Source organism: Terrapene carolina, unplaced genomic scaffold (genome assembly GCF_002925995.2).
Source record: "Terrapene carolina triunguis isolate 2854851 unplaced genomic scaffold, T_m_triunguis-2.0 Scaffold112, whole genome shotgun sequence".
Classification (NCBI taxonomy): domain Eukaryota; kingdom Metazoa; phylum Chordata; order Testudines; family Emydidae; genus Terrapene; species Terrapene triunguis.
In genome coordinates this window covers 7562626-7576809 of record NW_020664463.1, presented here as the reverse complement: position 1 = coordinate 7576809, position 14184 = coordinate 7562626, and positions in this window count along the sequence as shown.

The following is a 14184-nucleotide window of genomic DNA, read 5'->3' as shown; positions in this document are numbered from 1 at the left end:
GTGTGGGACAGGGTGGGAGAGAGAAACAGGGGGACAGATCACAGCCCCGCACCCCAAACACTTTTAAACAGCTCCCAACTTTTTTGTTGTTGTTTTGGAAGGGGGTTGTTCTTGTATCCAAAACTCCATTGATACACAGGGGGATTTGATTTCATTTTTAAAACTGTAAAGGTCAGGATAACAGGGCACTATCCTGCTGTCCCTACTCCGGCAAAACTCCATTCTACTCAAAGGGAGATTTGCCTGTGTAAAGACTATAGGGGTTGACCCTAAATGCTCTTCCCCAAGTCATATACAAAGGCAGGGACAGGGTAACATTGTCAGAAGCACCTACATGACATTGCAGCCTAAGTCCCATTTTCAAAAGTGACTTAGACACTCAGGAGTCTAAATATCATGAAAAGCTGAACTTTTCTCTGCTTTCAAGTTGAAAAATCTCCCCCAATAACCCTATAGAACCTTCAGTTTCAGTTGAAAGTCAATGGGACTTAGGTTCTTAAGTGCCTACATCATTTTTGAAAATGAAACTATGGAACCTAAGATACTTTGGCACTAAACCTTTTAAACCTGAAATGAAAAAGTTGAATAGGGATGTTAAAGCTCTGGCAAATCATTTTAAATATAAAAGAATTAAATAACAGCATTATTTAAATTAGATTTTAGATTACTATTATTGGTTTCATTATCTAATTGAAAGACTTCTATTAAACCAGCAAATCAGCCAAAAAACCTGAAAAAATGAAACCCCTTGTCTATCCTATATTTTTGTAATCTCATTTACATTTATTATGTACAGTTTTAATAATGTCTTACATCTTTAAAGACTCTGTCGGGTATTTTTGTTTCTGTGGCAAAGCCCTTAAAATATAATCAAATCATTGAATGATATAGAAGTAGATTTCGCTTTTTAGGCTTGGGCCAAAGCCCACTGAATTTATTTGAAGTCTTCTCTGTGCTCTGCAGAACTCTCCTTGAAGTCAGGATTCACTTGAAGGATTGGGCTCTTTAACAGTAGCTCACATTTACTTGCCTCTCAAATGAGTTAGACTTGCCTACAGTCTGGAGATCTACAACAACTTCCTGATTGCAGCAAAACTGTGAAATGTGGTTTATTTCTCTCTCTCGCTGACCGTGGGGTTTTGCTCTTTATAAACTGATGCACTCTTTGTTCTTCCTACTACACACCAGGCTACGGAATTTGATGAAATAACCGACATGCGTAACAATAAGCATGTGCGTAAGTGTTTGCAGGAGCAAGGCCAAAATCTGTCATGGTTTTGGCTGCCCCTTTGCCACTGACTTCATTACTTTGCCTGCTGCTGCAATAGGACTTTTTATAGCACCAAAATCCCATTAAGTGGAATGGGTGCAGAATGGGCCTATTCTCATGTTTAGCTGGTGTAATAGGTACTGCAAGATATGAGATGGGCACAGGAGAAAGTGTGCATGGACAGGGATACCTAAAAATACATAAACAATGAAATAAAGCTTCCTTCCCACACACAAGTTAAAGGTTATAATTTTGGCAATTTCTCAGCTTCTCATGTTTAATGGAAACTTACTTTCTAGGAAATTTGAGATTTTTTTCCCCCCATGTAGGAAGAATAAACAGAACACCAGCTTCATAAAAGGATCTAAATTTAGATTTTAATGAAGCAAAGTGTAGCGTGCTACTCTGCATTGTGTCTGATTATCTCTTTTGTACCCATAGTGCTTGCAGCTCTGTGAGTGCGTGTGTGTGAGAGTGTGAGTGTGAGGGTACGTCCAGACTTCCTGCCGGATCGGTGGGTAGCGATCGATCTATCGGGGATCGATATATTGCGTCTCGTCTAGATGCGATATATCGATCCCTGAACGCGCTCCCATCGACTCCGGAACTCCACCAGGGCAAGCGGCGGTAGCGGAGTTGACGGGGGAGCCACGGCCGTCGATCCCGCGCCGTGAGGATGGGAGGTAAGTCGAAATAAGATACGTCGACTTCAGCTACGCTATTCCTGTAGCTGAAGTTGTGTATCTTACATCGACCCCGACCCCAGTGTAGACCAGCCCTGAGTGTGCTGCCTCAAATCAGCAAAAACTTATGCACATGCTTAACTTTAAGCAGATAAGCAGTTGGGTACTGCTCATCTGCTTAAAATTAAGCACATGCATTAATCTTTGCAGCATCAGGGGCTGCTGGAAACCAGGTACTTCAGAATTCTAATCCCAGTTTTGCCACTGACTCATTATATGACTGTGGGCAAGTCACTTAACCTCTTTGATCCCTTTATGTAGAATGGGAATATCATATTGATTCTATATAAATCCATGGTATGCCCACATCTTGAATACTGTGTGCAGATCTGGTCGCCCCATCTCAAAAAAGATATAGCGGAATTGGAAAAGGTTAAAAAAAGGGCAACAAAAAAGATTATGGGTATGGAACTGCTTCTATATGAGGATAGATTAATAAGACTGGGACTTTTCAGCTTGGAAAAGGGACGATTAAGGGGGGATATGATAGAGGTCTATAAAATGATGACTGGTGTGTAGAAAATAAATAAGGAAGTGTTATTTACTCCTTCTCATAACCGAAGAACTAGGGGTCACCACATGGAATTAATAGGCAGCAGGTTTAAAACAAACAAAAGGAAGTATTGTTGACCTGAATTTGATGGGTTAGTTGTTATGGCTTGCCACTGATCGCATCCAACCAGAAGATTTATAGGTTCTTGTGCAATTCAGACTACAGAGTTCAAGAACTCAGAGAGCTCTATATTGGGAGAGGACTCTCGGGGTGCTTGGCAAGAACACGTACACTGAGGACAATACCAAATTGATAAAACCTTTATTGAAATTAACATAAAAATAAGAAATGCAATGAAACTTATAACTGCAAAACAATAAAAGAATTCCAAAACTCCTGGTGGTAACATTTCTATTATAAGTACCTTAACCTAACATACTTCCTTGAAGACCCGGTACTAGGAGGTGAAGGACCAGCCTCACTCCTGGCATGCCCGATTACGCGATGGTGCTGGGTTCCCCAATGGTTAAAAATGTTGAGTAGTTATACTATACTGCACAAGCTGAGCTGATAGCGTGATAGAAGATACAATAGATAGATAGATGAAAAGATGGTCTATAGAGTATAGGAGAACTGGAAAAAGCACTCCAAGAAACCGAAGCTTCAGGAGTTAGAAGAGCCTAGAACAGCCCTCTTACAAGATATTTTATAGGGTCTTGACCTATGTAATTCAGGCCCAACCTACTATACCCAAATTTTATTTCCATACCCTAAGAAATTTATGGGTACCTGTAGTGAGGCGGCCTGGCTCCCAGCTGCCCCAGAGAGGTATGAGTCCCTCTGGATGCCAAAGTGGGCGGCGCCACTGGAGCCTGCGCCCGCCCCCCAAAGGTCAAAGCGCAGGACCGGAAGTACAAAAGCCCCACCCCAGAGCTCAGAAGCTGCCTGGCCGCCAGAGAAGCCAGACGCTGGGTGCCTAGCTCCCGCTGGGGAGACTCCTGCAGCCTGTGACCAATCCGAGGACTGGCCATACCAGTCAAGGCCTGATGACGACCAAACCCCGGAGAAGCTGTTAAGCCTACTGGAGAGAAGCGACCCAGAGGAGCTGCCAAGCCTACCGCTCGCCAAGTACCCTGAGGAGCCCATGGTGCTTGATTCCGTGGAGGACACCGACCAGACGCAGGTACTGCTAAGGGGGGAGGTAGGAAGTAGCCCGGGGGCAGCCGACCCTAGTCTGGCTGCGGCACACCCAGAGCCGATGTCAGTGTGTTGCGGCCAGGATCCCCACTGACACAGCAGCAGGCTGCCTGCCGCTGTTAGGGCCCGGGCTGGGACGCAGTGGAGTGGGCGGGCCTGAGTCCCCCCTGCCACCCCACTTTCGGGTGACAGTCTCCCCCTCGCCCCAGACGCTCAGAACCAGGAGTCTGGGTTTTTGTTCCTGAACTATTTGCTCAGCCCCTGCCAGAGAGTCTGAGCCCCAGACTGTTTGTTTGCTGCCCCGCCCTGACCCAGGGCCTGGACTTATTAGTGAACTATTTTTGCTCAGCCCCTGCCTGAGGGCCTGGGTTTCTGACTGTTTGTGTGGCCCCGCCCTGACCGAGGGCCTGGGCCTGATATTGAACGATTTGCTCAGCCCCTGCCTGGGGTCTGAGCTCTAGACAGTTTGTTTACTGCCCCGCCCTGACCCAGGGCCCGGGCTTGTTCCGGAACTATTTGCTCAGCCCCTGCCTGAGGTCCTGAGCCCTTGACAGTTTCCTGCCTCACCCAGCTAATTCCCCGATTCAGCGGACCTCAGTAGTGAGGCGGCCTGGCTCCCAGCGGCCCCAGAGAGGGGCGGCCCCAGAGAGGGGCGACCCCAACCGAACCCCTCTACAGTACCCTTCTCCTATAGGTTAGTGGATTATGACACTTTCTAAATATATTAATAAGGATAATCTCACCCCAAAACTGCCAACCTAGGCTCTCTTGGTGACCTCCAAGTTGTGGTGTACCCTGAAGTTACCAACCAATTGTAGATGCCGGATAAACCTTTGTGGTGATGTGGATAGTTCCTCCCTTTGGTTCCCCAAAGTTCAGGGACCATTCTTATCTGTGCCAAAGGTTGCCAGCTTTTATGCTGACATATTCATAACTGATTATACTTTTTGCTCTATAGCAGGTCTTACTGGATCTTATAGGCTCATAGACTCATAGACTCATAGACTTTAAGGTCAGAAGGGACCAATATGGTCATCTAGTCTGACCCCCCGCATGATGCAGGCCACAGAAGCTGACCCCCCCACTTTCCCTTAGCTCTGCTGTTGAAGTCTCCAGATCGTGATCTAAAGACTTCAAGTCGCAGAGAATCTTCCAGCTTGCGACCCCTGCCCTATGCTGCGGAGGAAGGCGAAAAACCTCCAGGGCCACTGCCAATCCACCCTGGAGGAAAATTCCTTCCCGACCCCAAATATGGCGATCAGCAGAACCCCGAGCATACAGGCAAGAATCTCTAGCCAGACCCTCATTTTACCAGCGATGTCCATTATTGCCTAATTGATTAGAATCACGTAATCCCATCAAACCATTCCCTCCATAAACTTATCTAGCCTAATCTTGAAGCCAGAGAGGTCTTTCGCCCCCACCGTTTCCCTCGGAAGGCTGTTCCAAAATTTCACCCCTCTGACGGTTAGAAACCTTCGTCTAATTTCAAGCCTAAATTTCCCCACGGCCAGTTTATATCCATTCGTTCTCGTGTCCACATTAGCACTGAGCTGAAATAATTCCTCCCCCTCCCTAGGTAGGGAGGCTTCTTGCATTTCAGCATAACTTATTATTAGGAAACACATGCCTCAACACATCCTAAATTCCAAGGAATAAAATGGATTAATTTCAGAAAAAGAAACATATTAATTAATACTACTGGCTGAATTAGTAGGATATAATAGCTAGCAAAATAATCCTATGGACTACAGTATTTCTTGACACAACGCACAGTCAACCTGTGGAACTCTTTGCCAGAGGATGTTGTGAAGGCCAAGACTATAACAGGGTTCAAAAAAGAACTAGATAAATTCATGAAGGCTAGGTCCATCAATGGCTATTAGCCAGGATGCGCAGGGATGGTGTCCCCAGCCTCTGTTTGCCAGAAGCTGGGAATGGGCATGTAGTGGAGCGGCTGTCCCACTCCCTGAGAGTGTGGGCTGCAGCAGGCCAGTGTGCTTGCGCAGACAGACAGCCAATGAAAGAAGGATTTATTGGGAGCCAATCGGGCCCAGATTAGAGACAGCCAATCAGGGCCAGGCTCAGCCCTATAAAAAGGCTGCTCAGGGAGAGGAGAGTCAGTCTGTCCCAGGCCTTTGACAGGGGAAGGTCTATTTCTAGAGCTGGGAGACAGCGCAGTGTGGCCAGGGTCGGAGAGCAGAATGGAGCTCTAGCCCATAGCCTGCCAGGCTGCAGGCCCTGAAGGGAAGGGCCTAGCGGGTGCAAGGGGCCATAGGGGAACCGGCCCAGGGAAGTGGACAGACGAGGGGAGAGAAGGAGAACAGTGAGGCTGCCACCAGAGGGTCCCCGGGCCAGGACCCAGAGTAGAGGGCAGGCCTGGGTTCCCCCTTCCCCCCTTTGCAGTACACCCAGCCATTGGCCGTAGGGAGCGGCCATCATAGACTACGCCAGATCCCTGACACAAGGGATTAGACTTTGGGGATGTGGTTGGACATGGTGGCTGGGTTGTAGGAAGACTGCTGATCACACGCCCCCTGGAAGGGGGTGTGGATGGACTGAGGGGCAGTGGTCCGGAAAAGGACACCATGAGCTGGAGAATGCAAGTTGTTCCACTCATCGCCCTCCCAATATTATACTTCCCTTCCTTTCCCGCAGCTCAGATCTCTAAACCAATCTGACACAAGAAGAGGGACAGGGTATGGGACTACCTTTGGGACTGCCTCACCTCAAACCTCTTCTCATTTTTGCTGATAGTGATAATGCCAGTGCTTCAGGGCATATGGTGCTAATTTCAAGCACAAAGCTCCCCTGGAGGTGAAAGTGACAGAATGCTTGTCCATAGACTATTCCAGCTGAAGCAGAAATGGCTTTTGATCTTTCCATACAAGCTGTGCTCATGTTTCACTTCTTAGCCTGATTTTCTATAGTTGTTACGGTATATGTAGGGATCTTATAACCCCAAGCCAATCAAACATAAGTTTTCAGATAACTTACTATGGCCAGAAGGTGTGGATGCTGTGAGGGAAATTACTGATGTACAGAGCCTGTAGCGTTTTTTCCCCCTTCCCCCTGCCCCCAGTGGAAGGAAAGTCTGCAAATGCAGAAGCACTTCTATCCATTCCCACCTATTTGATATTTCCTCATAATACAAAGAGGTGCCTTGCTCTCTGTCATACTTGAGATTGGTGAAAGGCCCACCTCCAGTAAGTCCTCAGGCAAATCTTTAGCGGTTATTAATCCGCTGCTGCCACTATAAACACCTCAGTAGCTTTATTAACAAATACCTCCCTCTTGCAAAGTAAATGAAAGTCAGACTTAATTTCAGGCAAATCATGTTGTTCCCAATATCAGCGAAGGAACATTTTATGGAGAAGAACAGCTACCAAAAACTTTGCTCTTTCTTCTTTTAAATATTTGCTTAGTTGCCACACATGGTTCAAAATCACCTAGCAAAATCTCCCAGAAATGTCTCCTTGTGCTTTCTGTAAATAAAGTCGCTCCTTAGCACCATGACTACAACCCCCCAAAGGAAAAAATGTCCTCCTCCCTCCACAAAACAACCAGAGACATGTCAATTTAATTTATTTATTACATGTCATTTCCAAATGACATGTAATTTTATTTACAATTTTAAATAGATATTTGTATTTTTATTTAGAGATGGTTGCAAACCAGCTTTCCCTGGATGAGAATATCCCTGAATTCTGAGTGTTTGAAATATGGATTTGCATCCATATTTTTATGGTCCATCCTACTCTTCTCCTCCCCCCCCCCCAAAAAAAACCCCTCAAACTTGTATTGATGATTTTATGGTAAATATGCCAGTTGAAATAGCAGCAAGCTGGCAGCCTTTACAATTGTACCAGCCTTCATCTAACTCAAACACTTCCCGTTAGATGCCCAGTAAGAATTTCAAATCTTAGCATAATTCATAGCAGTTTTATAATAGGATGAGCACAAATGTGGTACCTCCACTCTTCAACTACGTGGAAACATAGTTATCACAATCAATGATAAGAATTTTGTGGAAGGGAGATCACACTTCATGTGTCAGGGCTTTAGCCAACCTCAAGCTATTGGAGATCAGGATGAGAGTTTATGTGGGGGTTTTACACCTTCTTCTGAAGCATTTGGCACTGGCATCTGTCTGAGACAAGATACTGGACTAGGTGGACCTTGGATCTGATCCAGTATTGCAATTCCTTTGTTCCTAATCCTGTACGGTGCTGAGCACTCTCAAATACCACTGATGGCAATGGGAATTGAGGGTGCCTTAGCACCTTGCAAGATTGAACCCTCAAAGCCTAAAAGTCAGTGTAGGACTTAATCCAACTCCCATTGAAGTCAATGGGAATTGGATTGTGCCCTCAGTGAAGTGCATATAAGGGTTCTGACAAAAGACAGCTGCCGTTCATGCCACACAGTCTGCCTGCCACCCCTCACTGCAGTACAGAAAGTGTAATTGATCTTGTGATAATTTGCACGGGAAATGCTAACCTTCGCTCAGAGGTACACTCACTTTGCAGGCTTTCAAAGATGTCATGTGTGCAGCACTAGTCTTCCATGAGGACGCACTGCTGATAAAAAACATACTTTGATCTCATGAAGTCTCCCACAACTGAACGGGCAGTAGATTAATCACACATGAAAGAACAGAAACTACAAACTAAGTGCCTGGATTATCCCGAACCAGCTTCCTTCAGTTTTATTCAGCAGCAGCAGTAGGACAAAAATAGTTCTTATCATTAAGATCATGTGACTAGTATCAAGGCCCTTTATTCGAGCCAATGTAGGCTGCCAAACAAAGTGTGTAAGCGGACTGCTGTGTTTTGGCAACTTGAAGATTGTTTCTCATTAAAATGATCACAGAGTTTGTTTGAGAATTATGCAAGCTGTGCAGTGCTATCATAGAATCATAGAAGATTAGGATTGTCATCTAGTCCAACCCCCTGCTCAAAGCAGGACCAACCCCAACTAAATCATCCCAGCCAGGCTTTTGTCAAGCCAGGCCTTAAAAACCTCTAAAGATGGAGATTCCACCACCTCCCTAGGTAATCCATTCCAGTGCTTCATCCTCCTCCTAGTGAAATAGTTTTTCCTAATATCCAACCTAGACCTCCCCCACTGCAACTTGAGACCATTGCTCCTTGTTCTGTCATCTGCCACCACAGAACAGCTGAGCTCCATCCTCTTTGGAACCCTGCTTCAGGTAATTGAAGGCTGCTATCAAATCCCCCCTCACTCTTCTTTTCTGCAGACTAAATAAGCCCAGTTCCCTCAGCCTCTCCTCATAAGTCATGTGCCCCAGGACCCAATAATTTTCGTTGCCCTCCGCTGGACTCGTTCCAATTTGTCCACATCCTTTCTGTAGTGGGGGGTGGAGGGGCGGTGCGCGGGAGGGCAAAATTGGACGCAGTACTCCAGATGTGGCCTCACCAGTGCCGAATAGAGGGGAATAATCACTTCCCTCAATCTGCTGGCAACTCTCCTATTAATGCAGCCCAATATGTTAGCCTTCTTGGCTGTTGACTCGTATCCAGCTTCTCGTCCACTGTAATCCCCAGGTCCTTTTCTGCAGAACTGCTGCTGAGCCAGTCGGTCCCCAGCCTGTAGCGGTGCATGGGATTCTTCCATCCTAAGTGCAGGACTCTGCACTTGTCCTAGTTGAACCTCATCAGATTTCTTTTGACCCAATCCTTCAATTTGTCTAGGTCACTCTGGACCCTATCCCTTCCCTCCAGCATATCTACCTCTGCCCCCAGCTAAGTTATCTGTGAACTTGCTGAGGGTGCAATCCATCCCATCATCCAGATCATTAATAAAGATGTTGAACAAAACCAGCCCCAGGACCGACCCTGGGGCACTCCACTTGATACCGACTACCAACTAGACATCGAATTGTTGATCACTACCCGTTGAGCTCGACGATCTAGCCAGCTTTCGATCCACCTTATAGTCCATTCATCCATACTTTTTAAACTTGCTGGCAAGAATACTGTGGGAGACCGTATCAAAAGCTTTTCTAAGGTCAAGGTATATCATGTCCATCGCTTTCCCCATATCCACAAAGCCAGTTATCTCATCATAGAAGGCAATCAGGTTAGTCAGGCACGATTTGCCCTTGTTGAATCCATGTTGACTGTTCCTGATCACCTTCCTCTCCTCCAAGTGCTTCAAAATGGATTCCTTGAGGACCTGCTCCATGATTTTTCCGGGGACTGAGGTGAGGCTAACCGGTCTGTAGTTCCCCGGATTCTCCTTCTTCCCTTTTTTAAAGATGGGCACTATGTTTGCCTTTTTCCAATTGTCTGGGACCTCCCCGATTGCCACGAGTGTTCAAAGATAATGGCCAATGGCTCTGCAATCACATCAGCCAACTTCCTCAGCACCCTCAGATACATTAGATCTGGACCCATGGACTTGTACATGTCCAGATTTTCTAAATGGTCCTTAACCTGTTCTTTCACCACTGAGGGCCGCTCACCTCCTGGCCTACTGTGCTGCCCAGTGAAGCAGTCTGGGAGCTGACCTTGTCTGTGAACACTAAGGCAAAAAAGCAGTGAGTACTTAGCTTTTTCCACATCATCTGTCACTAGGTTGCCTCCCCCATTCAGTAAGGTCCCACACTTTCCCTGACCACTTTCTTGTTGCTAACATACCTGTAGAAATCCTTCTTGTTACCCTTCACATCCCTTGCTAACTGCAACTCCAATTGTCACATTCTTTATTTGCAGGAAGAGCTACTTACTCCAGCTATCTGTGTTTTTTATAGTTGTCTTGAGAGACTTTTGTGGAATATCTTCACATACACATGCATACATATATATATATATATAGTGCTTGTGTGTGAATATGACTGCACACCCACTTAATGGTCCCAGCATTGAATACAAAGGGTCATCACTGCTACTGCAGAAATCTTCCCCAGAGTAAGAAGTATTCTTATTGGCACATCTTAAGGAGTTGGAACTCCTTGTTCTAAGACAAAATGCTCTAGGTCTCTGTCACTGTCTAGCTTCCACCAGTGTTTCTTTGATAAATAGCAAATACACCTGGCCCTATTATGCAATACAGCACCACACAGGGGAAATTCCTTCCTAACTTCACCGAAGGATCAGTTTATGCTCCGAAACATGGGGGTTCGAGAGCATTTGTCAAATAACTTGTAATGCTAGTGTTGTTGCTGTTCCTGAAGATCTGGCCCCCTCTGAAATGCTGCAAATTTACCAGGTTGGGACCAGGAATTGAACTCCATGTCTAATATACAATGTGTATGAACTTCTAATTCATCTATCGGGAGCAGCAGCAATTGCTGTAGATACAAATCACAACACTGTTTCCATTTGAACCCCTTATTTTCACTCACAGCTTTCTGAAATTCTCATCTTTCAGGTTGAAATTTTCCATGTCCAAAGGTGACTTTTAGTTTACGTTTAAGCTAAAGGAGTTCAGACATTGTCAAATGGGAAGATAATTGGAGGGGAAAAAATCTTTTCCCATTATTAAAAACTCCCTGCAGCCATTATTTGAACAGCTCTACGGTTGAAACGGTTTGGAATTTGAAAGCTGAAACCTAGCAAGAAAATAACCCTTATTGAGGAGAAATGCCTTTGCCCTGGAGAAAATATGTCTGGTTGAGCTCTGAAGCTTTGAGATCACATACAGCGCATGCGGGATGGAATGCATTTTAGATTTTCAAATGGATTTTGAAATGGCTTGTGCTTCATTATTTAATCTGGAGAGCCCCTCTATGATCGGGTCAGACCATTCATAATGCTATAGGCCCCAACTGCAACTGCGCTTGTGCTGTACAAACACACAGAGCTTACAATCAAAATTAGAAAAACAAAAATGATGTTTAGTGACAATTAAGGTTGCATCAGAACTCATCCCACTCACTCAAAGCCTTGAAATCATGGAAATAGCAAGTAAAGGTAAAAAATCTTCAGCATTCCTTGTCATGGTCATAATGTCTACATACAGTACTTCCGTCTCCAATACACATACCCCATCTTCATCCAACTTGCCCGGTTACACAATACCTTGATGATGATCTCTTACTCTGTTGTTTTAACAGATCTACATGTCTCACTGTCCCACAGTCCATTCATTTGGAAAACTGTGTGGTTGTAACATTGTTAAGGTCACGTGCAATGTTTTGAGAATCAGAGCGAGTTGGCTCACATTGAGGGTGTGTTGCTTTTTGATATGTGTTGGAGATGGAAGCAAATCCCTCTTGGACTGTGTTATTGACAGCCTTCTAGGTGATGGGAAGGATCAAAAAGCCATTTTCCACTGAAAAAAGTTTTGATGTGAAATTTTCAACTAATTCTACTCAAAATATAGACTTTAATCAGCCCTATTAACATGGAAATCCTGGTGCAACCCTAACTATCTTGGTGCTACTGCCCCACTGTAATAAACAAGAAAAAGGGTGGGAGGGGAAACAGTGACTTACCCAAGTCACACAGATTAGTGGTAAAGCTAGGAACAGAACACCAGTCTCCTATTCTGGAGCCCAGTCTCCTGAGATATGTGGAAAGATTTGCTAGTTGGCCTTACAATGTGCATACTGTCTGAGTATTCTGAGCCTTTTCCCCTCAGAGCATTGACTTCTTGCAGTTGGTCTTACTAAATGCTCATCATCATCCTTGCACTGGATCATGTGGTGTTTCATAGGAGGTGGTACAATGATTTTTAGGCTCACCTGGTACCTGAGAAGAATCCTCAAGTGGATAACCAAATCCACTTCAGTGAAAGATGAGAGAGACAACAAATGAGAGCAGAGTCATGATTCTCTCCCTCCACACCAGAAAACTGCCAAAGCCTTTTTCAGTTGCAACAGCCTGATCTTTGGCTATTATGTAGGCCAGAGATTCTCTGTCTGTAAGAAAAAAAGATTAATGCACCCAAATCATATAAATTCTAGAGTTATCTGATTTATGAAATCCAGATCCTGTAGATTCTCATTCCCTAACTCCACCTCTGCTCCAGGGACTTGGATGAGCCAGAAAAGGGGATAGTTCAAAACTAGAAAGCCCTGTGTTCCAAAAACTACCTTATACTCATTCTCTACATAAACTCTCATTTAATTTCCCTACAGAGATGACCGCATCACACTACGCCCATGACATTCACTCATATGCACACCAGACTCTGAGATTTTTAACACCCCACACCCTGTTTGTCCCTTCTATCTTTGTCTTACTGTTTGTTTATTTGTTTGTTCCTAGATCCCCAGTTTGTAATGTTGATTGGAAAGCAAGGCACCAACTTTAATTTCACAAAGAGCCTGTCACAACAACTTCATAATAGGTACATTGGTACTTCTTTTACCCAGCCTGATTTTTCTGTCAAGGTATTGTCTTCCAATAAGGTAGTGTAACCCACTGGTCTGTATGCCTTAGGTGCCCCCTTCTGTGTCCAATTCACAGGAGATGTGAACCTGTTACCACTCTCCGCTTGAAAGCCTGTCTCCTTAGGTCAAGGAGTAATGACTCACGCACTTAGCTCTGGATGTATCCACTTCAGTCTATGGTATGGGCCAAGATGGTGGACATCACAGTGACACCATCTTCTTATTCTACCTTGGAAAAAAGGGCATCAGCGTTGTCAGTCTTACATGTCTGGGATGTTACATACTACTCTCTGCAGAGTAGGGTTTCTTCCAAGGTCCTGGGAAGTGGCCAGCTGCAGTTTTGCTCTCCATGGCATCGCTTTCCTGTATAGGAAGGATCTAGATACAATTTCTAGGTAGTTCCAGTATGGTGAGAATTTTCTCCAGTTAGAGCTATGCTCAGCTAGAATAATTATTTTTTGCTATACTGCAGTCCCTGCTACTTATGGTCATTCACACTGCTGAGTTTGTAGCGGGCTATACACAAGGAGAAGAGCATTGAGCTCTCTGAGTCACAATTGATTCTCGATTTTCTTCCCAGGTTGATGCTGCTAAGTGCTGGCCCTTGCTCAGGGCACTAAGCAAAGGCTCAATAGCCCATACAGAATATTTGGATATAGTGATCAAAAGGGTGGTTTCCCATAATGGTCCTCACAACAGGATTCTACTGTAGTCCCTTGTGTTGGTCAGAGATGGACAAACTTGTGGAAAACTAAGATCATCTTTGTAAGTCCCTCCACTGAACCATTGCTCATTTTTAGAATTCAGCTCAGTACTTCTGTCTGTCTGGAAACTAGAAGTAGTGGGAATTTCATTGTGACAGGTTTCCGGGGTCCCACCTGCGACTGGGGTACCACTGAGCCCGCTTGACCCACCAGCCTGGGCTCCCTTTCACACTGTGGTGCTGTGATAAGTTGCCAAGCTCTCCAAGCTTGCTTTTTTACCAGCATACACACAGATAGGGACACACCCCGCTGCAGCTTTACACACACACACACATGCTGAGATCAGCTCTGCATGGGAAGGCTCAGCTAAGGCACCTCCCAGTTGCTAAGGCACCCCCCCCCCCCCCCGTGGAGTG